This window comes from Cervus canadensis, chromosome 6 (genome assembly GCF_019320065.1).
Source record: "Cervus canadensis isolate Bull #8, Minnesota chromosome 6, ASM1932006v1, whole genome shotgun sequence".
Classification (NCBI taxonomy): domain Eukaryota; kingdom Metazoa; phylum Chordata; class Mammalia; order Artiodactyla; family Cervidae; genus Cervus; species Cervus canadensis.
In genome coordinates this window covers 50,020,406-50,047,371 of record NC_057391.1, presented here as the reverse complement: position 1 = coordinate 50,047,371, position 26,966 = coordinate 50,020,406, and the positions used below count along the sequence as shown (strand labels likewise).

The 26,966-nt window shown below is 40.7% G+C and overlaps 1 protein-coding gene across 3 annotated transcripts in view; it reads right to left on the bottom strand.

Moving 5' to 3' along the window:
• Positions 1 to 24,907, bottom strand: part of MNS1 (meiosis specific nuclear structural 1) — a 104,779-nt gene extending 79,872 nt beyond the window's left edge. Inside the window, exons 1-3 of one of the 3 annotated variants that reach the window (XM_043471884.1) lie at positions 24,788 to 24,907; positions 23,937 to 24,055; positions 22,122 to 22,267 (exon numbers count right to left, since the gene is read on the bottom strand). The gene's annotated coding sequence lies outside the window, so the exon portion shown is untranslated. Of the gene's footprint in view, positions 1 to 22,121; positions 22,268 to 23,936; positions 24,223 to 24,443; positions 24,553 to 24,787 lie in introns of those variants that run through there. The other 2 variants (XM_043471885.1, XM_043471886.1) reach the window with 2 other exon arrangements.
• Positions 24,908 to 26,966: the final 2,059 nt, after the last annotated feature.

The following is a 26,966-nucleotide window of genomic DNA, read 5'->3' as shown; positions in this document are numbered from 1 at the left end:
TGGATAAGCATGTCTTCTGTATTTTCAAGTACTTCATGGATAAAAATGTTGAGTAAGACTGGGAGAACACAGAGCCCTGACATGTGCTACAAGAGTCTCTCTCCAGGTGGAACTAGATCAGCAAACTTTGAGTAAGGTCATTCAACTATTTACCAATGCACAAATTTTACTAATATACTACCAATATTTTCAGACCCTTCTATAGGACTATACTGAGGGAATTCTCCAAAAACACTTCTCTAAAGTCTAGATACATTATTATTTCTTCATTTCCTTAATTACCTAACACAATCTAATTGACTGCTTGGCGTCCAAATGACAAATTCTTTGGTTGTATGGATAGACTCAAGTCAACATTATATATCTGAAACGCTCACAGATCAATAAATATAGATGTCTTTGAAACATTAAAAGAGTACAAACCTGATCGTTAAATGTTTAGTTACTTGATGAAGGTAAGCTCTATTATGACAATGGACTTCTAAATCACAATAGTGGTTTAGTTTTTGCAAGGAAATATTTATAACTTTGGAGAAGGAAATGGCAACCCACTCCAGTATTCTTGCCTAGGAAATCCCTTGGACAGAGGAGCCTGGTGGATTACAGTCCACAGGGTCGCAACGTCAGATGTGACTTAATGACTAAACAACAACAAAATTTGTAACTTTAAGACTACTCATTAATCAAATACACAAAGTATTTCGTTCATCAATACATAGATTATCTGTTTCATCAGGCAGTTAAATATATCAATACTATTTGCTTCTTAAAATAAGCAATTGATATTTCAGAACACCACAGAAAGCAATAGTTTAAATGCAATACTCATTGTCTAATTTTACCAAAATGTGGTTAGCATAGAACAAACACTGAAAGATTAACATTACATTTAGAATGTGGCAATATGAATGTTAGGATGATCAGAAGGATGCTTCAAATGGGGAATCTATTGAAGGGGGAAGCACTATATTTAGTTAGTACAAATAAACTAAGGAGAAACCATGTAGGTTATCAAAAATTATGAGAGAGAAAAAAAGGATTTGTAAATTGGTTGCTATGCTTTTATCCACAATAGTGAGGGGAACAACAACACAAAAGCAGCAGCATTCTGACCAAGTAGAAATCAAGTTCTCAGTCATACAGTCCTCTTACTGCACTCCTGGTTGCCCTAGCAAAGGGACCTCCATCTTTAGGTAAGATAGAGGAAGGATATTCTGTTCAAGAAGGTATATACAACTGACCCTTGAACAACATGGGTTTGAACTGCAAAGGTCCACTTATACAGGCTTTTTTTTTTTTTCAATAAATACATACAGTACTACAGTACCAGAGGATTACTGGTTGGTTGAATCTGCAGGTGCAAAACCATGGATACTAAGGAGTATATATGGGACTTGAACATCTGTGGATTTTGGTATCCAGGGTAAGTCCTAGAACAATTCCTTGAAGATACCCAAAGTCCACTGTATGTGGCAAAGACAGGCCATGAGAAAAAAATACAAAGTACAAATAAAAAGCTTTAGTTGAGCCTTGAAAGAGTTTCTGGGAGCTGCAAACCTTTTGCTCCCCTGTCTCCTTGGGTCATTGATCACATGACTGCACATAAACATTACTTCCACTGCTCTACCCATTTGCAACACTGTCTGAGAGGAACAGGGAGACGGTTGCCCTCTAGGTAATTGGGTATAAATTGAACTGAGATGAAGCCATGACACCACCCTTATGGCAGAAAGTGAAGAAGAACTAAGGAGCTTCTTGATGACAGTGAAAGGGGAGGTGAAAAAGTTGGCTTAAAACTCAACATTCAGAAAACTAAGATCATGGCACCCAGTCCCATTGCTTCATGGCAAAGAGATGGGGTAACAGTGGAAACAGTGACTGACTTTATTTTTGGGGGGCTCCAAAATCACTGCAGATGGTGACTGCAGCCATGAAATTAAAAGATTCTTACTCCTTGGAAGGAAAGTTATGACCAACCTAGACAGCATATTAAAAAGCAGAGACATTACTTTGCCAACAAAGATCTGTCTAGTCAAAGCTATGCTTTTTCCAATAGTCATGTATGGATGGATCTGAGAGTTGGACTATAAAGAAAGCTGAGCACCAAAGAATGGATGCTTTTGAACTGTGGTCTCGGAGAAGACTCTTGAGAGTCCCTTGGACTGCAAGGAGATCCAACCAGTCCATCCTAAAGAAAATCAGTCCCGAATATTCATCAGAAGGACTGATACTGAAGCTGAAACTCCAATACTTTGGCCACTTGATGCGAAGAACTGACCCATTTGAAAAGACCCTGATGCTGGGAAAGATTGAAGGTGGGAGGAGAAGGGGACGACAGAGGATGAGATGGTTGGATGGCATCACTGACTCAATGGACAGGAGTTTGAGTAAACTTCAGGAGCTGGTGATGGACAGGGTGGCCTGGCGTGTTGTGGTTCATGGGGTCGCAAAGAGTCAGACACGACTGAGCGACTGAACTGAACTAAAGCCTGCTGCAGATTTCTTGGGTTAATCTTCCCCTCAAAGTGTTAGGATCCTTATAGTGAGAGTAAGAGATGAGGACGTTTAAGATATAACAGATTCAATAGTTCGTAACAGCAAAATGTCATGCAGCACTGGAAGTATTTTAGCAAACATGTATGCATTTGTTTCTCTAAGGACATTTGACTCTAAGACAATTCTAGTTACAGCTCTTTGTGTCCAGTCCACACATGAGTATTGTAGAAAGATTCTACAATAATTTATGCAATTATTAGGGGGTTTGGCAGAGATTTTGGCCTGACTGTTCTTCTAAAGCAAAGACAAATTTAATCAATTGCAACAACTAGCTGGTTTTACCTGAATTACCCTAAAATTAAAAAAAATAATAGACTGGTTTCTTAGGGCAGTTTTAGGTTTACATGAGAATTGACAGAATACAGTGTTCCCATATGTCCCCTCTCCCCTCCCACCCCCACAATTTTCACTATCATTAGCACCATACGTTTGTTACAGTTGATGAACCAATATTAATACACTATTCACTATAGAACATAGCTTACATTAGAGTTCACTCTTTGTGTTGTGCAAGTCTGTATGGGTTTTGACAATTACGTTATGTCATGTATCCACCATTACGGTATCATACAGAATAGTTTTACTGCTCTAAAAGGTTCTGTGGTCACCTATTCACCTCTCCCTCCTTCTACTCAACCCCCTGGAAACCACTAATCTTCCTACTGCATCTGTAGTTTGCCTTTTCCAGAATGTCATATTGGAATGACACTGGAATCATACAGTACGTAGGACTAGAATCATACAGTTGGAATCATACAGTATGTCGTCTTTATAGACTGATTTCTTTCACTCAGCAGTATGCATTTAAGGTTCCTCCATGTCTTTTTATGGTTGGATAGCACATTTATTTTTATCACTGAATACTACTTCATTTTTTGACTTAAAAAAAAAAACCAACGATCACATTAAAGATGTGTCATGATAAATTATTACTATCATAATATTTCATTGTTAAGGAAGGATTTATGCTCTCCCAGAATTAAGGAGAAATCTTCTGGTTCATTTCCCTTTGGGATATAGCTTTTCACTTACAGGTCTTTGACTAACGGTCTAGATATCAGATGGAAAAGAGCTTTCCCTAATAATAAATGATGGATTATGCTGATTAATGTTCCCCAATAGTTACAGCATAGCAGGGTTGAACATATCAGAGTTGCTGATCTGAAATCAGGCATGTTAATAAGTATACACTGTAAGTTCCAACTATACTGTAGAAATTATTTACAAAATCGTATTGCTTTATAAAATGAAGCAATTAGAACAAAACAATTTTTCTTTTGTTCAAAAAAAATGCCCAAATCTAATCTAATTTGCTGCAGCTGGACACCACCTGCAGATGACTGTTTAAGTACTCTGAACATTACACACTTATCTTTTAAATATTGATAATGCCATTTTTCATTTCCTCGACATGAAATCCCACAGGGAATAATTATGCTAATAAACCTTAATGATTCTTGCAAATAAATGATCAAACCAAATTGCTACTGTTGATTTATATTAATGGATGCCTTTAGGACGAGATTTGCCAGTACAGTGCTGCCTCTTGAATCTCAATTCATCTCATTTAGCTGAAGAGTGTACATAGTTTGTTAAATAGATGGAGTGTTTAAAATATAATGTGTTTGTGCAGTTTTTGCTCTTCATAATGTTCAAGCATTACCATCTTGCCTTGTGGCAAATCTACATTTAATGGTTTCATTGTATGTAACTTCCTTTTGTACTTTTTCTCTCCCTTATATGCAGTTAGGAAATGACTACTTTCTGGTTACTTCAGAGTAGGCCAGCTTCCATATGTTGAATCTGATTGTTTCATTGAGACAATGAAATCTGTTTCTGGGTATTTTAGCCACCATAACCTAGGAATCACATTGACCATGTGATAATGGGATAAAGTGCCAAATCATTTTTGGTGGGAGAAGGGGACTATTAAATGGCTTATTTGTTGCCTCATTTAAACCTAGAGGAGTTGGTCTCGTCCTCTCCTGCTCTCCCACTTTTACTCCTGCTCGGGTGCCCTCACCAAATATACAGGGACCAGGAAGGTGCTGACTTTGTGAATTCTCAAGTAAAACTGGAAAATAACTGCAGAACTGTTATACACTCATTTCCAGGGCTGGGGAACACTGCTGCTGCTAAGTCACTTCTGTCGTGTCCGACTCTGTGCGACCCCATAGACGGCAGCCCACCAGGCTCCCCCGTCCCTGGGATTCTCCAGGCAAGAACACTGGAGTGGGTTGCCATTTCCTTCTCCAATGTACGAAAGTAAAAAGTGAAAGTGAAGTCGCTCAGTTGTGTCCGACTCTCTGCGATCCCATGGACTGCAGCCCACCAGGCTCCTCCGTCCATGGGATCTTCCAGGCAAGAGTACTGGAGTGGGGACTACACAATGCTTATTCATTGTGGATGTGAACACAGTTTATCTGAGTAATTTTGTAAAAAGTCACTCTCACTTAAAATATCATATAATTGGAAAAATATCACCATCACCCGGATAATTGCCTCAACTGTCCTTTTTTATGCACTTGTAACATCAAATTCTAAGCATAGGAGAAAAGCAAAGTGTAGACAAATAGGTCTAGGCACAGAATTGAATGAAAGTGATGTAAATTAGTAGTAAAATAGGGGATAGGCATATATAAAAAATCATGTATACATAAACAGAGTATGGAACTTGTGATTCTAAGTAACTGTTGCCTAAGAATTTGTCCTGTGCTACACAAAGGCTGTAATTTGGTTAGTGGTGAAGCAAAGATGACCACACTTAATTCACTGTGAACAGCAGAGGCATTCCCTTCTGAATTACAAAGCTCTTAGTGACTTTTTAAAATATATGTATCATTAATACATATGTACATAAATTACCTTTATAAAGGTATTTTTTCATTTCTTAACTTTTAGAAAAAGTGAGAGATTTTGATCAAATATGGTACATTTATGGCAATTTTTTCTAATTAAAAATTAGTAAGATCCAAAATCATAAACCACTAAATGCATCCTTAAATTCACTGTTGTTGATGGTGATGTTTAGTTGCTAAGTCATGTCCAACTCTTTTGCAGTCCCATGGACTGTAGCCTGCCAGGCTCCTCTATCCATGGGGTTTTCCAGGCAAGAATACAGGAGTGGGTTGCTATTTCCTTCTGCAGGGAATCTTCCCTACTCAGGGATCAAACCCCATCTCCTGCATTGACAGATGGATTCTTTACCACTGAGCCATCAGGGATACCCCATATTCACTGTAAAATTTGCTAAATTTGGCAAAAGATCAGTGGTGGTTGAAATATAAAGGAATGATTTAAGTATATATTAGCACATCAGCTATGTAGCTAGAGAAAGGTAGGTGTGTCCGGAGCACTGGAGAGCCGGCCAGGGAGAGGTGGTTCGTGGGAAGCACCCTCACAGGAAAGGAGAATGACTGGACACTTGGAACCCAAGGAGTAACTCTAAGGTTCTGGGGGAAGAAGTGGGACACGACCACCCTCCAGGGGAATGGCAGATGAAGGCAGCTACCTGCAGAGGCAGTCAAAGGGCCCAAGCTGGCTGTGAGCACTTGGAGCCAGGCAGAGAAGTAGAAGTACAAGGATATTTCCAAAGTTCTGTCTTCAGACCCAGCCCTGCCAGCTCCATTCCCAGAGAGGAGAGAGAAGCAGGGAGTGTGAGGGGGACAGAGAAAGAGAGAAGCTGTATCAGCCAAGTGATACAGCTAACAGAAAAGAATGGGCGAGAAGTCCTGTAACAACCTTCTGCTTGTGCTCAGTCGCTTTAGTCATGGCTGACTCTTCTGCGACCCTATGGACTGCAATCTGCCAGGCTCCTCTGTCCATTGGATTTTCCTGGCAAGAATACTGCAGTGGGTTGCCATCCTCCTCCAAAGGATCTTTCCAACCCAGGGATCGAACCTGCATCGCCTGTGTCTCTGGCGTTGCAGGTGGATTCTTTATCGCTGGACCACCTTGAGGTAACAGATGGCAACATGTATAAGGAAATGCAGTGGAAAACAGTTAATATCAGAAAGTATTATCCTGCTACCTTATCATCTACTGACCATCTACCATATGCCAGTCACTTCATATATAATTGTCTATAATCATCAGAACAACCCAGTTCATTTTACCAAAAAAAAGTTCAAAAGAAATGACTTGCCAAGTTCACAAAAAGGGCCTGTACTGGGACAGAGTTTTTGTACCCAGTCTGTCTCCCCAGCTCATGCTCTTTTCATGACCTCAGTATTTTTCAAACTGTGGATCACAAATAGTATTTAAATAAAAATAGAATAGCATAGAAAATATTCGAGTGCATCAAATCGAGTAAGATGGGTATTGTTTTGTGAAACGTTTTAGTTATTGAAAGAAAGAATGGATGTATATAAATTGGATCATAACCTAAAATGTGTTTCTTATTTAATGGGTCAAGGTCAAAGAAGTTTAAAAACTACAGAATTAGATCACATTGCTTCTCTTTTCCAATCTCAGGGAGATTCTCTTCACTTCTGAATTACAGCAAGTTTCGCATTTTATGGAATGTTTTCCACAAACTATATCAATCCTTTCAATGATTATGAATTATATATCAAAGTGATCCTCATTTATTCTTTCCTATGTGAACCTAGCCTTCAGTTTTGCATTATAACTTATTATTATAATAAAACACACATGCTAGCAATATATCATAAACTATATACTTTTAATTTATACACAATAAAATATGTAATATACTAGTGGTATACACATTGTACAATTTATATTCTACATAGTATTTGTAGAACAAGAATAATAACTATTGAGTACCCAGTACTGGTTGATCTGTGTTCACATAAGGAATAACAATTATTTTTTTTTCAGAGGCAGAGTCTTCCCCACTTTGGAAATATGGAGAGTGCTAGGGGAAACTCATCCAGGCATAAAGGCTGTGTCTGTAGAGAAAGGAAACAATGGTTTCAGTCCTAATTTTAGAAGCAGTCAGTGCCAAGGAATCCAATTCTAGATAAACAGATACATTTATGGGAATCCAGGCACCAGATCCTTTCATCTGACCTTCCTTCCTGGAGGCTGCTGCTAAGTTTGAATTTATTTGGTCTTCCATGCAGTGTTTCTTGCCCACATGCCAACTTGGGGTTCAACACATAAACGGGAAAACCTTTATTATCACAGGTTTCAGTATACAAGGTAGTGATGGAAGAATGACAGAATAACCAGAAAAACAAGGTCACTCTGGCCTACAAGGAAATAGCAGTCGTAAAAGCAGCCAGAAAAGGAAGAATAAGAGTAAATAGAGAAAAAAAAAAAGAGTAAATAGAACCAGAGTGAGAAACACATTGCCTTGTGTTCTGTGATCGCTCAATGTTTCATTGGATCTCTAGTTATTTCTATATTAATTCATCTATGGCCACAATTATCTGCTGTACACCTCTTCATAATACAACCCTGTTCCTTAGGGTTTTCCTTTCCTTGTAGATATACCTAAAAAATAGCAAAATTACAACCCTCTAAGGCTAATCCAGCCCCTTAGTTCTTCAAAATCCATTATAGTTGCTGGCATCTGATGACCTGAATCAAGCTAATGTATTTTATTGAATCTATAGCACATCAATGGTAGGATGCACTGTTATTTTATTCATCAATAAAGAAGAAAAACCTCTGCCAGGTAAATTGGCACATCATCAATTTTAAGAACTATCCCAATTTCAGAAAGGTTAAAATGAAAAAAGAAAGTATATCTTAGCATCTATGAAACATGGATTTTTTTTTCCCACAAAGGAGCAGAGTTAAGGAATTGTAATAAAGGGAACTACAACAACCAAAGAGAAACCATTACTCTGAAACCCTCACCAGCAGAGTAGGGTCTTAATTATTTTTCAAGTTATTTTTTATCCCTCCGTGGCATTAACCAGGGCAATAACTACACTCTGCATCAGCTACAGTCTTCTGAGATGCAGATGGCAAGACAGAATTGGTTGGTCAAGACATTTATTTTGGGAAGGGTCTATAAAGGATGAAGGAGGAAGGGAAGTAGAGGGAAACAGGGAGAGGCTTCAGAACTGTTACAGGTCTGACACCGATAAAAGGAGAGAAGAAACAAGATGGGGGGAGCCTCAAACTGTAGCACAATTGCGAGTCTCTGCCAGTCCCCAAGCAAAGACTTTGCATCAGAGGTGTCCATGTTGGGTTCAAAATACTCCGGCATTGGCCGGGAGCAGCTTCAGGCGAGCACTGCCATGCTTAGCCCTGCCAAAGTGACAATGGCATGCCACCATGCTTCCCACATTTCAGTAGCTGTCCCATCTGCTGATCTTCTTATAGGTCATCTTACTTGTCACTGCTGCCCTATTCATGTGTGTGTACGGGCTAAGTCATTTCAGTCGTGTCCGACTCTTTGGGAACCTATGGGTTGTAGCCCTCCAGGCTCCAAAAATACTCTACACACCAGGTTTCCCTACTTACGTCTTACAATCAGACCCATAGTATCCTTGGGAAATGGCATGGCCTGCAAGTTACCATCAGGACTAGGTGTCATTCACACTATCAAATGGAGACCCCTGTCTTTCCACAGGTCCACAAAAGGGCTGTCCTTGGTTTCCAGGGTTCCTCTGTTCAGTGTGCAGACTGGGACACCGTCTGCCCCTCCCCACACCCCTTTGCTGCATAAATATTATCAAACAGGCTTTAAATCTTAAAAACTGAGGCTTAGAAACTCTTTTAAGGAGACATTTATGAGATGAACTATCAGAAGAAAACCATGTTCACACAATATTTTGGACTTCTCTGGCAGTCCAGTGGTTAAGACTCTGTGCTTCCAATGCAAGGGGCACAAGTTCAATCCCTGGTAGGGGAACTAAAATCTTGCAAGCTTCATGGCGTGGCCAAAAAATGCCAAATCAAATTTCATGATCACCTGCAAAGAAACTCATAAAACCAACTATAAACTCATAAAAGCAACTGAACTTATTTACAGGATACAGTGGCAAGGACAGACAGTATCTTTGACCTTGAACAAGTCATTTAACCTCCCTGATGTGTGTTTCCTCATCTATAAAATGAAGAGAGTGGGTTAGATGATCCTTGAGGTCTCTTCTAGCTCTAACATTATATGAAATAAAAGTCAGCTTAGAGATTAATTGGGTTTCTCAGCCTCAAGCAATTAATTACACTGTTGCTGCCCTTTAACAGACCCATCACAGAAGAAAATTACTCAACTGACAGATTTTAATCTTCACCAACTCATGTTGACTTTAAGTCCAACACTATTTTTTAAGATTTACAAATTAATGCTTTCACAACAGGTTCAACAGTATTCTGGGCAAGGAATTTGACCTGACAGACATAATACTAAGGCAATTATTTTCCAAAAAAAAAAAAAAGTCCTTGTGCTGACATTTTTCTGCATTAAGAATCTCATCACACACTCTACCAGAGTTTTATAAAATGACAGACAGTGGTTTTGTGAAATTCTTAACCGATTTCTGAAGTGCTCAAGGACATCTGATCAGGGATTTTATTTCTGCCCACACCTACTTCAGCTAATTCCATTGTGTTTCTTTTTCTTCTTTGGCTTCTATGTTTCTTTACATAGCCTTTACCTTGGGTCAACACTGAATTATTAGTAAAAAAGATGTTGGTTAATTTTCTAGCAAAAAAAAAAAAAAAAACCAAAATACAGTTTTGATCTCCAGTTAATACGGATATATTTTATGTTATCCTCTTTTGACATCTTTTTATTTAGATAATGCTATATTTTCCTATTTTCCTTTAAATATTAGTTAGTATTTAATTTAGATTTTAAAAATTAAATCCCGTAACATTTAATTTATTGAACTTTGACTTCTGATATCTAGTTTCTACTTTTATATCACTGCTACTTGCAATGGTAATAATCCCGACACACAGAAAAGTGTGGAGAATAATATGACACCGCGTTTTCACAGCTCAGCATAAAAAACCATGGAAGCTGTTTCGTGCACCTACATGCTGTCTTACTTCTTCCTTCTTGAGATAACACTGTATTTAATAGCAGTTACCATTCTCATGTAGGTCTTATACTTTTAATACCAGGAATCTACCTCTAAAAAATAAGTAATATTATTTTGCATACTTTAATGATAAAACTGAGCCATACTTCTGCACATTGCTTTTAGTTTGACATCACGTTTGTGAGATTACTCCACGGTAGGAATGTACATCTACTTTGTTTTCTCCAAGCTATGGCTTATATTTTTACTTTCTCTAAAATCCTTTTTAATGCCAGAAATTTTAAATCTACTATAGTCAAATTTATCAATTATTTCCTTTATGTCTTATGGGGGGGATGCCTTATTTAAGCAATCCTTCAATGATGTAAGTTCATAAAACTTTTCATAAACCATCTATAATTCAGCTAATATTTATATCTCTTTTTATAATGTAATATAAGTGCAAAATTTTGTTATTCTTTTGTCCATATGGATAATCATTGTCTCAGCATCACAATCTTTTCCTAATAATTTACAATGCACCAATTTCATGTTTTTAATTACTGTATGTTTCTAATAATACTTTAATATAATATTATATAGAATCATAATAATACTCTACCAGATTTGCTGTTTTTCAAACTTTCTTGGCTATTATTTATCTTTAATTTGTATATATAAATTAAGATTTCCCTTCCAAGTTTCATGAAAAAATAAAACTATTTGGAATTTGACTGGAATTTCATTGAATCTATGGATCAATTTGGAGAAAACCCAGCATCTCTATGAGAGTATGCCTTGCCATCCTAGTACATGGTACATCTTTATAATGTCTTTTAAGAAATCTTTTATTAAGTTTTGTAATTTTCTCTATAAAGTTTTCATGTTTCTTTTTGTTAGGTTTATTCCTCATTACTTTGCTGCTGCCACCATATCTATATCATTTAAGATATCATCTATATCATCTATACCAAGTAGGAAACAGCACCCTCATTTGGGTAATTTACAAAGATATAAGCAGGGTTTAGGGAAACCAGAAATTATTCAGTAACAAGGGGAACTGTTACCATTTCTAAACCTAAAGGCAAAAGGAGGAGCAGATTTTCTAGAACCCAAAGCCAAAAACTACTCCATGGACAGAGCTCTTGATGGGAGCTGGCATCTCTGGTCAAGGTATACAGTCAGCCAGGAACAACCCCACAGGGAGAGGGGTGAGGCAATATAAAACCCATCTTCTTTTACCCTTCCTTGATCTCCTACTGGTTAATGAGAAGCCTCTCATCACAAGTCAATAAGTCATTACCAACCATGGATAAGAGTGAATAGTAAATCTGAAGGCAGAGACAGACATCCAGTATTCTATCTTTTACAAAATAAGTTTTCTGCTTATTGCTGTTGTATAGGAATGCAAAACATTTCTGCATATTGACTTTATATCCACTAATCTTGCTGAATCCACTTATAATTCTTATCATTTATCTGTAGATTCCCTTAAGTTTTCATATTTATGCTTTTTATTTCCTTTCCTTTCACCATTAAATTTTTTTCTATCCTTATTGGACTGGCCAGAACCTACAATAAAATGTCAACTATAAGAACTAATAGTGGCAACCTTAAGTTACATGCTTGACATCTTATCTTCTAAGTATGATGTTTGCTACAAATTTTGTTTGTTGCTTTATTATTGCAAAAGCATTATATTGTCAGAACATAAGGATATAGATAACTAAATATAAGAACACAACACTATATTTCTTCACCCAGGGATTATGACTATTAACACCTTGGTGAACCACCCACGTATATTTTAACAGAGATTGTACTGTATATGCTGTAATGTAAGAGTTACATATTGAAAACTGCTTTTCACACTGTAAGTGTTTTATTTTGTTTGTGCAGTTTTAGTTCTGAATGAGAATGCAGTTTTATTAACTGGATCCTTCCCTTACATCATCATATACAAAAATTAATCCAAAATGAACCAAAGACCTAAACCAAAGAGCTAAAACTGTAAAATTCATAGAAGAAAACATAGGGGGAAAGGTTTATGACAGCAGATTTGGCAATGTTTTCTTGGACAGGACGTCAAAAGCCCAGGTAACAAAAGAAAAAATAGATAAACTGGACTACATCAAAATAAAAATCTATGCATCAAAATACACAATCAACAGAGTGAAAGGCAATCCAGAGAATAGGAGAAAATATTTACAAATCATCTATCTGATAAGGGGTCAATATCCAGAATATATAGAGAACTCTTGCGATTCAACAACCATAACAAAACCCAACCAATTTTTTAAATGGGCAAAGAATTTGAATAGACGCTTCTCCAAGGAGATACAAATGGCCAACAAGCACAAGAAAAGACCCTCAGCATTATTAACCTATTAGGGAAATGCAAGTCAAAACCACAGTGTGATACAACCTGACATCCACTAGGGTAACTACTATTTTTAAAAACAAAATAAGAAAACAACCATTGTTGGCAAGGATGTGGCAAGTCAGAGCTCATGTTGGTGGGAATATATATGGTGTAGCTGCCATGAAAAACAGTTTGGTTCTTTATTAAAACATTAAAATAGAATTACCATACAATCCAGAAATCCTACCTCTGGGCATATACCCAAAATGATTGAAAGTAAGTCTTGAAGAAATTTGTACACCCAAATTCATAGCAGCATTATTCACAGAAGTCAAAAGGTGAAAGCAACACAACTGACCATGGATGCATGAATGAGTAAACAAAATGTGATATGTATACTCAAGGGCATATTATCCACCCTTAAAAAGAAATGAAACTCTGACACATGCTACAACATGGATGAATCTTGAAGACATTGTCCTAAGTGAAATAAGCCTGGCACAAAAAGACAAATACTGTCTGATTCCACTTGTGTACGATACCTAGAAGAGTGAAAGTCATAAAGCCAGGGTTAGGATTAGGGAGGGGTGCCAGGGGATGGGGCAGGAGACAAGAGTGGGTAGTCCCTGTTTACTTGGCACAGACTTTCAGTTTCATAAGAAGAAAAGAGTTTGGGAAATGGATGATGCAACAGTTACACAATGATGTGAATATACTTAATGCCAATGAACTGTACACTAAAAACGTTTAAAATATGTTGCATTTATTTTACTACCAAAAAATGTGCAGGTGAATGAATCACACCCTCCAGATGGTCTGATTCAGGAAATTATGGGTAGAGCCCTGCATATCCTTCTCACAGTCTTCACAGAGAAGCCAAAATAAATTGAGATTTCCTTAAGTGAAAGGAAGTAGGATGGGGACTTCCCTGGTCGTCCAGTGGCTAGGATTTCAAGCTCCCGATGTCTGGGGCCCAGGTCTAATCCCTCGTCAGGGAACTAGATCCCACATGCCGCAACTAAAGATCCCACGTGCTGCAATGAAGATCAAAGATCCTGCACACCACAACTAAGACCTGGCACAGCCAAATAAATAAAAATAAACATTAAAAATAGGGAAGGAAGTAAGATGGAAGAAGCAATAATGGAATGAAATAGAAATAAATTAAAAACCAAATCTTGATTACTTTCAATTCTATTGAATGCTAATCTTTCCAGATGTCTTCAGAGAAATCTTGACTTTATATTTTAGAAATTATTCTCACCTGTAGTGGGCAAGATACCAAACCCTTTACCAACATAGTTATAATTTCAGAGAGATGCAGTGGCATTCATTTTAACTTCCCTTCTCTAACTATTCCATTTTTCCTTTTTCTGATTATTTCAGCTTGATTGTCTTGTGTTTCATTTTAAATAAATAAAGCTTAACTCCTCAAACCTTTTTTAAAGCCCGATGTCTAGAAAACAGACTGTATCATTAATTCAGTCTGAGTTTATACCTGTAACTAACTTTCTTCTAATAAGAGAAACTATATTACTAGTAATCAGGTTGCCCTTAGAATTACTGTCTCCCCTAATGACTACAGCAGTCTTCAGTATCACTTAACAAATGTGTCAAGTGGATGCTTGTCAGAGATAATGGAAATTTTACCAAAATACCATGGAGATGTGGCCCCAACTCTTAAGGAAGCAGAGAGTTGAGTTCACTCAGACTCATGAATGTAAAGTATAAAAATAATGCACATTTTCAATAGTTTTTTGAAAGACATTCACCTATTAACCTTTTAAATTCTCTTTTTATCTCTACTCAGAACATCCACCTAGTATATAATTGGTTCATAGCAGGCATACAGTAAATATTTGTTGCTAATCAAACATGGGGCATGTTCAACCAGAAAAAAATCTATATGGTATTTAAGAGACACTTTCTCACACCAGTGCTTCCCTGGTGGCTCAGAGGTTAAAGCATCTGCCTGCAATGAAGGAGACCTGGGTTCGAACCCTGGGTTGGGAAGATCCCCTGGAGAAGGAAATGGCAACCCACTCCATTACTCTTGCCTGGAAAATCCCATGGACAGAGGAGCCTGGTGGGCTATAGTCCACAGGGTAGCAAAGAGTCAGACACAACTGAGCGACTTCACTTTCACTTTCTCACACATGAAAATCAATAGGTCTTCTAACATAGAAGTTAAACATTAAGCTTAAAATACTTAGATTATGGGATAAGAATGCTACAAATGTTTTAGATTTCACAGAGACCCATTCTTCCTGCCCATTTAATAATACCTCAGATGGGCAGAGCCTAAGTTGGCTACCAGATCAAAATTTGAAATTGTGTTAAGTTTTTTTAATGCTTTCTTTGAGAAAAATGGTTTGCTGAGTCCACATCTTGTTCTGCTCAGCTAGAGAAGGCATTTTGGCATAGGCAAATCCATTTCCTTAACTGACATATCTTTGTGGTTGACAGAAATAGCTATGCCTGGACTTTCAGTGACAGCAATGGCCACTCCTAACTTAACATTTAATACTAGCTTTGTTACCAATAAATTATCTAATCTGTAGATGTAGCTCTCATAGCTACATTTAGCTTTAAAGAGGGAATCTCCCTCTTATTGGTTTTAACTCTGCATGGAAACTTCTTTGTTGCTATTTTACTTACTTAATTTACTTACTTTATCTACAATCAAGTAAATAAATTAGAAAGAATAAAACAGTCAAAGAATTACCTATTCAGGGCTGTTTTAAATTGTTTATAGTGAATTGTAAGGTTGTAGTTAACTCATTTAAAAGAATTATCTTTCTCTAGAAAACCATTTTCAAATAGAAAGATAGTGCTGACTTTGTTGTGTTACACTGAGTGCAATTCAGTGAGCTGCATGGCAAAATATGTATCATGTAAATAAACTGGGTTCACTTAACATTACAAGAGTGAAGGAGAAACAAATCTTTTTCAGGAAAAAAAAAGAGAATCATCAACTCAGTAAACATCTATCTGCCCCTCTCTTTGTCCTAGAATTGTCCAAGTGACTCTCAACCTTATACCTCTAAATTCACTCCTAGAAAATAAAAATATGTAATATTTACCGGTTTTACTAGGTACCATCAGTACCTCACATGTACTGCTTAATCACAACTCCAGGAGTAGGCACTATGGTCATTGTAAATTTAGAGAGGAAGAAACTTAAGGATCAAAGCAGATAATTTAGGATGCCTAACATAATACAACTACTAAGTGATGAAGCCCGGAGTCAGAGTCACATGCCAAACCACTGGACTATATTGTCATCCACACAAAAACACTGAGTAGAGCCTGCCTAGCAGTAAACTGGGAGAAGGAAATGGCAACCCACCCCAGTATTGTTGCCTGGAGAATCCCGTGGACAGAGGAGCCTGGTGGGCTGCTGTCCATGGGGTCGCACAGAGTCGGACACGACTGAAGTGACTTAGCAGCAGCAGCAGCAGCAAACTGAAGCTGTGAGGGAACAGGTGAAGTTCCCTCCTCATACTCAGATGCCAGGAGTAGTGCAGGGAGACCGACATGGGCCTGCAAGGCACCTGATACCAACTCCTAGTCCCAAGCACAATATGCGAATTCCAGACAAGTAGACCATCTCTAATAGGAATCTATTATCTGCTTAATGCTTGCTTGAACGTATGTCAAATTTACTAAGTATAACTTTGCACTTTCATGTCCATGTTTTTGCAGAAATGAACAAGTTATAATTTAGTCTCATTTCAGAGACCAAATTTGCCATTTTGAAAAACTGTAGTAGATACAGGGTCCTTTTGTTTTTGTCCACAGGCTTCACCTGAGCAATAAAGCCAACAATCATAGGTCCTTATTGCCTCACTTACATAATAAGGATCATCATTTTTTCCCCCATGTAGGCCGTCTCAGTTTTACTTCCCACTTCTGAACACATTAATTCTCAAATATGCTTACTCAGGGCCCCTATCTACAGTCCTTACACAGACAAAACTATAATGGGAAGCCTGAATAATTAGTTCCTCCAGCATCAGACTGAGGGATTTATTTTGTTTATTTATTTATTTTAAAGAAAACCTCTGGGATAGGGGTTCATATGAGACCGCAGGATTAGAAAGAGTCAAATCTTACCTTTCTAATCCAGACTGACCACTACAGATGGCCAAGAAACAATCTGAGGACCTAGTACATCCTGTGACTGCTTCCCAAAATGTTAAATAAGAATGACAAGATCCACAACCACTCATGCCTAGAGCCTGTGTCCCACAACAAGAGAAGCCACCGCAATGAGAAACCCTTGTCCTGCAATGAAGAGTAGTCCCTACTCTCTGCGACTAGAGAAAGTCCATGCAAAGCAACAAAGACCCAGTGCAGCCAAAAACAAACAATTAAAACCAAAACCAAAAAAAAAAACCCCAAAAACCCTCTTCTCTGAAAACCACCAGGGATCTGAGTTCTTCTGAGTATGAGTTGACTATTCTCCCTCCTTGGCCCAAGCAATAAACCCTTCTCTGTTACAAAAAAAAAAAAAAATGACAAGATCATAAAAAACCAACAACCTTATGTGCATAAAAATATGGTACGAGTGAACAGAAAAATGAAAGTATTTCAGAAGCACAGCATTAACAAGAAAAGATTCCTCAGTAGCCAACTCAATGGAGATTCTCAGTACCTAAGTAATCCAACTGCTTTGCGATAGATACCCAGAATAGTATTAGAGACCACAAAGTGACATCAACACGAAAACAGTCGATGTAATGGATGCTGTGTTGTGCTGCCCAGATCTGTCTTTCAATCTAAGGACTTTATTTTCTTAGATGCTAGGAGTGCTGTCACTAGATAACCCTCAGCTGTCAGTCCCCTCCAGAACTTGCACTTGGCCACACAGTGCCCTCTCTCTTAGGGGACCAGTTTGCATCCAATGTCTGTCTGATGTGGGAGTATGAAAGCCCCACCACATCACCACAAAGGGAGTCAACTCTAAAGGGCCTTCCCAGCTCTTCTGAGAAGCTCTCCAGGGCCTGAGCCGAGGCCTTTGCGCAGGCTGAGCTCAGCTTTTCACTCTGCCTAGTCCTGCCTCCTTCCCTCCCTCAAGTGTCAATCCCAAGAGTGATCCCCGATACATGCTCTGCATGCCAACCTTCGTCTCTGAGTCTGCTTCTCAGGGAACCCAAATTTGAATACTAGAGAAATTAAATTCTTTGTTTCTAATGTGTTATTAAAAGATAAATATTACCTTATAGGGAAACATGTTTTTAACTAGCATTTAAGAATACTATAACATATTGTTTAGGCATTTAAAAATCACTATTTTCTCATGGATAGAGGTTGGGTTGTTTGATTTACTGTGATAGAAAAACAATCAGGAGGATAGAATACAAAACTGTCAAGTCCCCACATGCAGGAAATTATACTGAGGATTGGAATAAGAAGTACCAAGGAGAGAGAGAAATTAGGAGTTTGCTAGTCCTATTGAAACCCACACAGAAAGTTTTTTGTTAAGGCCTAAAGCCATCCGGCTTTCTATAGGACTGACACCCTCCAGGGACTCTGTCAAAGCCATGATGGCATGGTGAAGAAAATACAATACGACCATCATCTGCTTTACCTCTATTCTTAGTTGCTTATCTTGGTCTGGTGTCTCAGAAAATCTTCCTTCCTTGTTCTTTCACTAGCCAAATGTTGACAGCATTTGAATTCTGGTAGAGAATTCAAGAGACGGTGAAAAGCTTTCAATGTAGAGACATGAATCTGAGTTGCCAATAGAAGAGTTTCAAACACCTTGACTAGAGGAAGGAAGGAAGTATAAGGCAGATAGTCTGCTGTAGGCTAAGCCATATACCCTCCTAAAACACCTTTGACAGAGTCTTTAATTAACTATGCCCCATGCTGTGATTATTCATCTGCCTCACAGTGGCAGCTTGGTAGTACAGGCTACCTCACTATCAGTTTGAATTTCAAGTCTGGATTTAATAATTCATTCAACAGATAATTACTGAGGACCTAGCAGTAATAAACAAAGCAGACGAGTCACCTGTCTTTTACTAGGGAGAGACAGAAATAAACAAAAACAAAAATTCAGATCATCATAAAAGCTAAGAAGAGACTAAGGCAAGGTTAAAAGATGGAGGACCACTAGGGGTAAGGATGTTGACTATTTTAGCTGTGAGAAACTAGGTCGGCAAATTACTCTTCTAAAGAGACAGCTTGTGAGCAGAGGTCTGAACAGTAAGTATCAAGCCATGTGAAGATTTAGGTAAAGACCATCCGATGCAAAGGCTATATTCCACAAACAACAAAAAGAAGGTACAGCAGGAATGGAGCAAATGAAGCAGAGAGTGGGGGAGGGGTTGGATAGCAGGAAAGGTCAGAACATTGAGGGCTAGACCAAAGAGTTTGAATTTTGTTCTAAACGTAATAGGAAATGGACTTCCCTGGTGGTCCAGGGGCTAAGAATCCGCACTCCCAATGCAGGGTTCCCAGATTTGATCCCTGGTCAGGGAACTAGATCCCACATGCCACAACTAAGAGTTCATAAACTACAACTAACAAACTGGCACAGTCAAATAAATAAATAAACATCTGTTTGCTTAAAAAAAATAATAAATGTAAAAGGAAGCCACTGGACAGATTTTTAAACAGGAAGAAGTATGACATGATGTAAGTTTTTGAAGAGCCCTCTAAGGGCTGTTGAGCTATAAAACTGCAAGAGTGAAGTCAGGGAGAACAGTCAGGCAGCCGTGGCTGTGGAGCAGTCAGAGTTGAGAACAGTGGTAGCAGAGGTGATGGGAACTGGCTGGGTCTAGAATGTATTTTAGAAATAAAACTGTCAGGAGTTGATGATGGGTTAGATGTGGGGAATGACAAAAAAGCATTCACTCAGAGATACCTCCCAGGTTTTCTTTGCTGGCACAACTGGATGAACAATAATGCCATCAATTGGGTTGCGGGATGCTGGGGAGGAATAGAATTGGAAGCCAGGAAAAATCAAAAGTCCTATTTGGATCTGTTAAATTTGAGATGTCTGTATCCCAGTGGAGATCTTGAGCTGACAGTTACACATACACACCTATCAGTCAAAAGAGAAGTTGGGGCTGTAAATATAGATCTACATGTCAACATGATAAGGATTCTCTTGAATTGCACGGGACTAGGACTAAACCCCTGGGGAAGGCAATGGCACCCCACTCCAGTACTCTTGCCTGGAAAATCCCATGGGCGGAGGAGCCTGGTAGGCTGCAGTCCATGGGGTCGCTAAGAGTCAAACACAACTGAGCGACTTCACTTTCACTTTTCACTTTCATGCACTGGAGAAGGAAATGGCAACACACTCTAGTGTTCTTGCCTGAAGAATCCCAGGGACGGGGGAGCCTGGTGGGCTGCCGTCTATGGGGTTGCATAGAGTCGGACACAACTGAAGCAACTTAGCAGCAGCAGCAGCAGCAGGACTAAACCCAAGAGACTTAGGACTAAGCTCTGAGGAATGCTAATATTTGGAACAAGAGTTTATGACACTGGAATCATCAGGAGAACTTTAAATAAGAATTGGACTTGGACTCATTTCTCAAAGATTCTGATTTAATTGGTCTGGGGATGCAGCTAGAGTAAGTCTAGAGATTTAAAAGCTCCTAGTGATTCTTATGTGCAGTTAAGGTTGAGAACCATTGATTCAAATGATCGGGAATAAAACGATTAGAATGGAGGGGGCCATCAGCAAGGTAGGAAGAAAACCAGGAAAGTAATGCCTTAGAAGTTAAGTGAAGGGCATGTTCCAGGAATGAAATTGTTAACTGTGTCAAATGCTAATGAGAAGTGAAGTCAAAGAAGGAAGACAAGGCAAGGATGGGGTACCCTAAAGGTGAAAAGTTCTGGTGGGGTTGTGGAGATGAAGGCCTGCCCAGCATGGATTAGACAGACTGGAGAGTGAGGCAGGAGAGACACTGTTGCCCCCTGTGTCCACTCTGCCCCGCCCAAGTCCTGGGCTCAGATCCAGAGACCCTGGCTGCCCCTTGTCCAAAAGCTTGGGTATCCAGTGCCCATCAAATAATACCATCTCAACTACTTGCTCACACAGCCAGCCAACACTGACTCCACAAACTCATTCAATACCTATTGAGCACTTACATGTGTTAGTCATTGTTAGGCAGAGGGGACAGAGAGTAAAATAAGACATGCTTCTTGCTCCCATGGAATTTTCAGTTCATTGAGGAAGCAAGTCACAGATAATTACAACAAAGTAGTCATCTTGATTCTACATCCACAATGTCTATCTTCATCTCCATTTCCACTATTCTAGTTTAGGCCTTGAAAATGAATAATAGTGTCCTAACCAGTCTCCGTATATCCAGTCTCTCCCTTCTTGCTACTATAGTTTAAACCTTGCGGCCAAATTCCTTTTCCTAAAGCACAACTCTGTTTATATCATTCATTAATTGTGGAAGCATACATTTAGCACCTATTAAATACAAAAAGAATCCGCCTGCCAATGCACGAGATATAAGACAGGGTTCGATCGTTGGGTCTGGAAGATCTCCTGGAGGAGGGCATGGCAACCTACTCCAGTATTCTTGCCTGGAGAATCCCATGGACAGAGGAGCCTGGTGGGCTACAGTCCATAGGGTCACAAAGAGTCAGGCATAACGAAAATGACTTAGTACACACACACAAAGCACAACTCTCTTCATGTCATTCATTAATTGTGGAAGTATACATTTAGCAGTTACTAAATACAAAAAGAAATTCAGTTTCCCCTCCTATGATGTTAGGGTCACTTTCTAGTTCCAAAATCCTGATTCTGTAATCTCAATCAGCAGTAACCACAACAGTTACCTGGTCCATGCATGAATTCCCTTCATAAATCTCTATAAATCAGAAGAGGATAATCATAAACTGGATAAAAGTACATCCAATTGGTACGTAAACCTCTGAGGATGGAGAATTCACTTTTGAAAGAGTTCAAAACATGTTCAAGAAGTTGCAATTTTTATGAAGTTCTTCCTTTGTAATGCTTCTTGCTTACTCGTTAGAATGCAGGCTTCTTGGCTTGCATTCAAGGTCAGCTATTATTCGACCTTGAGGCATTCCGGTCCTAGTTTCTTATATTTTCCTTCTGTTTCCTTCCCTGAATGTGCTTCCACACCACCACACTATCCCTCTATCCCTTCATATCCAAATACTTCAAGACAGAGCTCAAGTGCCACCTTCTCTGTAAAACCGAGTCCCTCAGCATAACATCACTCCCTCACCTGAGATCCCCTCAGGCTTATTCTTACCTTCCTCTTGGGTTTCCTCCCTTGGTAATTAGGGCACACATCCTATTTTCCATGCCTCATTGAAAGGTCCACGAGAGCCAGGCTCTTGAGAACCTCTGTCTCCTGCACAGGGCATAGCACAGTGCCTTGAAAGTTTCATTAGACACCTGTGGAATAAATACAGCATCACTTCTCTGGATCTATTTCCCATTCTAAGAGAGAAGCTATATTAGCTTTCCTAGACTCTACTATTTTGATGCCCAAATTTAAAGTAAGTATTAGATATTTATTGCATGCCTGAAATTGTGGGCACATTTGGGGGGCAGGGGTCAAGACAATACCACACATGGAAGAATTTTAAACAGAATAAAATGTTAAGATGAATGTGGTCAAGAGTTGCCGTGGAAGGCTAAGAGGAAGAGAAGTTCCTTGAACCTGCCTTTGAATTTCCATATAAAGAGACTTCTTAGGTCTTGGGCATTTTAAGCCTGAAACAAAGGCTGAGTCAGGGACACTAGAGGGAGCCAAGGCCTGCAGACTAGAGAGAAAGCTTCCAGGGTGTTAGCCTTGGGTTCACAGATTCTACAACATTTGCTTAGTAGATTGAGAAGGATATTCTTTATCATACATTCAAATGCTTCCACAGGACAATTTCTAAAAGGAAAATTATTTTGAGTCTATTTTCAGTTTTTTACTAGTGTTAAACCTCTTTTGAGGAGATCAATATTAAGTACTTAATGTCTGTATATTTTATGTCCTCTTTGTCCATGAATATCTCCTGAATCTTAACTGTGAGCTGGTGTGGTTTCTTGGAGCTGGGAGTAGAGAAAGACCAGTGAAACTCTGTTCAGTGACTTGGCCTGAAGCTGGGTGGTCTGTGACCACTGGTTCCCAGGGCGGTCGCATTGTCAGGCCAGGTGACCAGAGGTTGCTGCCCTTATATGTTCTAATATGAGGACTTTGTGGCAGATTACAGCAAAGAAGTCACCCCTCTAGCCTTTTCTCTCAGTCCAGATCCACAGAGAGTCCTAAGCAGGAGTGTTTAAAAGGACCTGGAAGTTTTAAGGCAATAGTGTGAGCTCAGTCTGGCCAGCATCAGCACTGCCCATGCCTGCCTGACAGACAGACAGATGGGAAAACAGAGGCCCCCATCCATGGGCATAAGAACGAGGTATAGTTGGAAGGAGGAAAAAAGAAAATCGAGTACAGCCCTGATGTACTGCCCTACCTCAGACAGAGTGACATGAGACAGTGTGAAAAGCACAGCTGCCAAAGATAGGAACTGAATCAGTTTTGCCATATATAAATGTTCACTTGAACTAAATTTTGGGACAGAGCAGCTTAAACATGTAAAAGGTAAAAAGGATATCATACCTCTAAAGCAACGGTGACTTAAAGCTTGCCCAGGGCAAAGGGACAAGAGGCCTCACAGCCTAGAGGGAGCACTTTAGGTGCCCTGGCTTGGAGCATCTTCCCACAGTACCTACTCCTAGTGCCACCAGATGGAAATGCAAACAATCAGAAACCGATCAATAGGAGGTCAACCCTGAATAGTCATTGGAAGGACTGATGTTGAAGCTGAAGCTCCAATACTTTGGCCACCTGATGTGAAGAGTTGACTCATTGGATAAGATCCTGAGGCTGGGAAAGGTTGAGGGCAGGAGGAGAAGGGGATGACAGAGGATGAGATGGTTGGACAGCATCACTGACTCAATGGACATGAGTTTGAGCAAACTCTGGGAGATAGTGAAGGATGGGGAAGCCTGGCGTGCTGCAGTCCATGCGGTCACAGCTCAGCGACTGAGCAACAACAAAAATAAGGCAGAAGGGCCTCACCAGCTGCCGGAGGGCCCAGGAGGCTCCCTTTTCCTCCAGGTGCCACTTTCAGAACTCCCCTTGACATGGCCGTCAGAAGCTAGAAGTTAAGTTGAAGGTGGGAGGCTGAAGATCCAGGCCTAGAGGGAGGAATGGAGAGGAACTTGTGAGGCAGGCTGTTAAGCTAAGAAGAGAGAAGCACCTTATCTGCATCTGTCTGTTCCGTCCCCCTTGCTGCTGCCTGGGTATCCTGATGCTGTCCCTCTCCCCTTAAATCCAAAGGAAACAAGCAACAGGAGACACAAGAAAGCAGGCAGGCCTGGAGAGACTGCTTTGGCCACTGGACAAACCCAGTGTGGGGCAGCCGGGGGAGCAGAAGCCCGGGTGCTACTCCCGTGGTTGGGGAAGGCGGAACTGAACCGCCGGCAGGGTTGGGGTAAGGGACCCTTCTGTGCAGGTGGGAGGGTTGTGCGGAGCCATCTGAAGGCAGGGCTGCGGGCAAGCAGTGAAGGGGGTAGGGGGGCTCACCGGGGAAGGCTTGGAAGCTCTGGGCCTGTCCGGACCGAGTTCGCTCATCCACCCACTGCTTTTACCAGAAACAGGGCCCAGCCTGGCTTCCCTCGCGCAAGAGCAGACCCTGGGGCGGAGCGCCTGCAGAAGAGGAGCTGAGAGAGAAGCCAGCAGCATCTGTCTCCGGGGCGCGATGTGAACCTTGTGACGACCCGCTAAGCCCTGAGGGGAGAGCCTAACGCGCAGCACGTGTGGGCCGAGGCGCTGCGGCCAGCTGGGCCTCGGTCTAGGGTGCCGGGGCTGAGCCCACCCGAGAGGCTCAGAGCCCATCTCCGTCCATGGGAGTCTCCAGGCAAGAATACCTGGAGTGGTCCCTGCCCTTCTCCAGGGCATCTTCTCCACCCAGGGATCAAACCTGGCTCTCCCTCCGTGCAGGCTTCTTTACAGTCTTAGCCGCCAGAGAAGCCCCAGAAGGAGTAAATAGAACTGAGGAGAGGAGAGAGGCAGCCCTCTTTGGGTGTGGAGAGCTGGGTGACCACATCAAGAGGAGCTCTGAGCTCTGAGTCTGGTGCACACGCATGTTCTTCCTCAGCAGACACCCCCCAGGAGGCTGGGCATGGAGGGCAGCCACAGTCACACCGGTCCCAGTGGACTCCCGTGGCTGGTGTTGACTTGGATGTAAAGCTTGGTGAAGGCCACGGTCCACTCCCGCTTGGAGACCCCTTCCCTGTTCCCACAGAGCACATCTTTCCACATGGAATTCAGCTGCCACCTTTTTCATAAAATCACCCAGAGTCCGTCAGAAGGCCTATTATCTCCCTCACCTGAGACCCCTCAGGCTTATTTTTACTTTCCTCATGGGTTTCCCCCTTTGGTGATTGGAGCAAGCATCCTATTATCCATGCCTCACGGAAAGGTCCATGAGAGCCAGGCCCCTCTGTTGGGCATCTCTGTCTCCTGCACAGCACCCAGCACGCTGGCTTGAAAGTTTCATTAGACACCTGTGAAATGGATAAAGCAGCAATTCTCTGGATCTGCGTACTCTTCTGTGAAAGGAGGAAGTTATACGAACGTTTCTACAAGCTCTTATTTTCTGATCCCCAATTAGATTAAGTATTAAACACCTGCTGCACGCCTGCTACTGTAACTCTCATTTCAAAGAACTGAAAGACACAAATGTGATTTTGTTGTGGTAACTCAGTGTACAACGAACAATTAGATTATGAGACTAAATAAAATAAAATGCTAAACTGCACACTGTAAGGGGCTCAGAGGAGGGAGAGACGCATGTGGTCCAGCGAGGGCCTAGAGAAGCAAAAGGAAGAGAAGTTAGTTGGACTGAGCTTTGATGGTGGGTGGATTTGCACAGGTTGACAGCCCCACAGCTGTTTCAACCCTTGCCCTTGACACCTTGCCCGTGCAGGCTCTTCATTGCTGCTGTTTTCACTAAATAAACTAGAGGCAAGTCAGGAGCCCAGAGCAGCCTCTGGTGGGCTCCATCTCCTTGGAGTCGTGTTTTCTATTTGATCTTCAAGCCTCCCAGGCAGAAGCTATAATCATTATTAAGAAGCGCTGATAATCAGGACCCTTCTTGGATTTCTGCTGCTCAGACCTTGGGAAAACTGAGGTCTGGTGGTTGGGAGTCTCCCTTGAATTTATCCTGCTTCTTACCTCAATACAGGTGTTTACTGCCCTGGTCTTCCAAGATGGATGCTTCCAAAGTCCTGTGGGACTGCCCAGACCTCTACCCTTGCCATGACAAGGGGGTATCTTTTTCAAGGTTCCCACCATCCAGATACTAGAGAGCGATTCTGATGCTCAGCTGGTGGTCACAGGAACACGAGTGTCCTCAACTCAGGCACCCACGATGCCCCAAAACTTCTCCTTGAGAGATGAGACTTTCCTTCTCCAGAGTCTCGTCTGCATCTGGTTTCCTAGGTAGGAAGGACTCAAGCACCCTCGGGTAGACCTCCTGTCTTATCTGTCAACATGAGTCAGGGTAAAGGCAGAGCTTCCTGGAAACCAGTCGTGGGCTCCAGTGTTGCCTTTTCATGCAGATATAACACTTGCTCCGGGATAACATGGTCTGTGAGTCCAACAAACAGGCAGACCCTAAGCTCAGAACACGGCTGGCCTTGTGGTGGTGGCATGCCTTCTGGCTTCCCACAGAGCTTCACTGTGTTTCCCATCACAGTCAGCATTGTCTCTTCTTCTGTGTCTATTTGTGTCTGCAATGCCTAGCACAGAGCCTGGCTTGCAGCAGACATCCTATAACAATGTCAAATCCTGAGGGAAACATTTGGCCGATGAATGACATTAGCTAATGCAGCCTTAAAGGTATGGGATGACACAGTGATAAAGATAAATATCCTCTATATCATTTTACAACAGTAAATCTGAAACCCCATCTTTCAGGAAAGCATTGTCTCCACCACAATGACCACGTCAGAGCTCCTACTTATCCAGTTCTGTTGAGCGAATGTGGAAGGGGTTGCTCTCTGTAATCTGTTTACTTTAAGGAGCTCAGTCACGTGCTCAGCT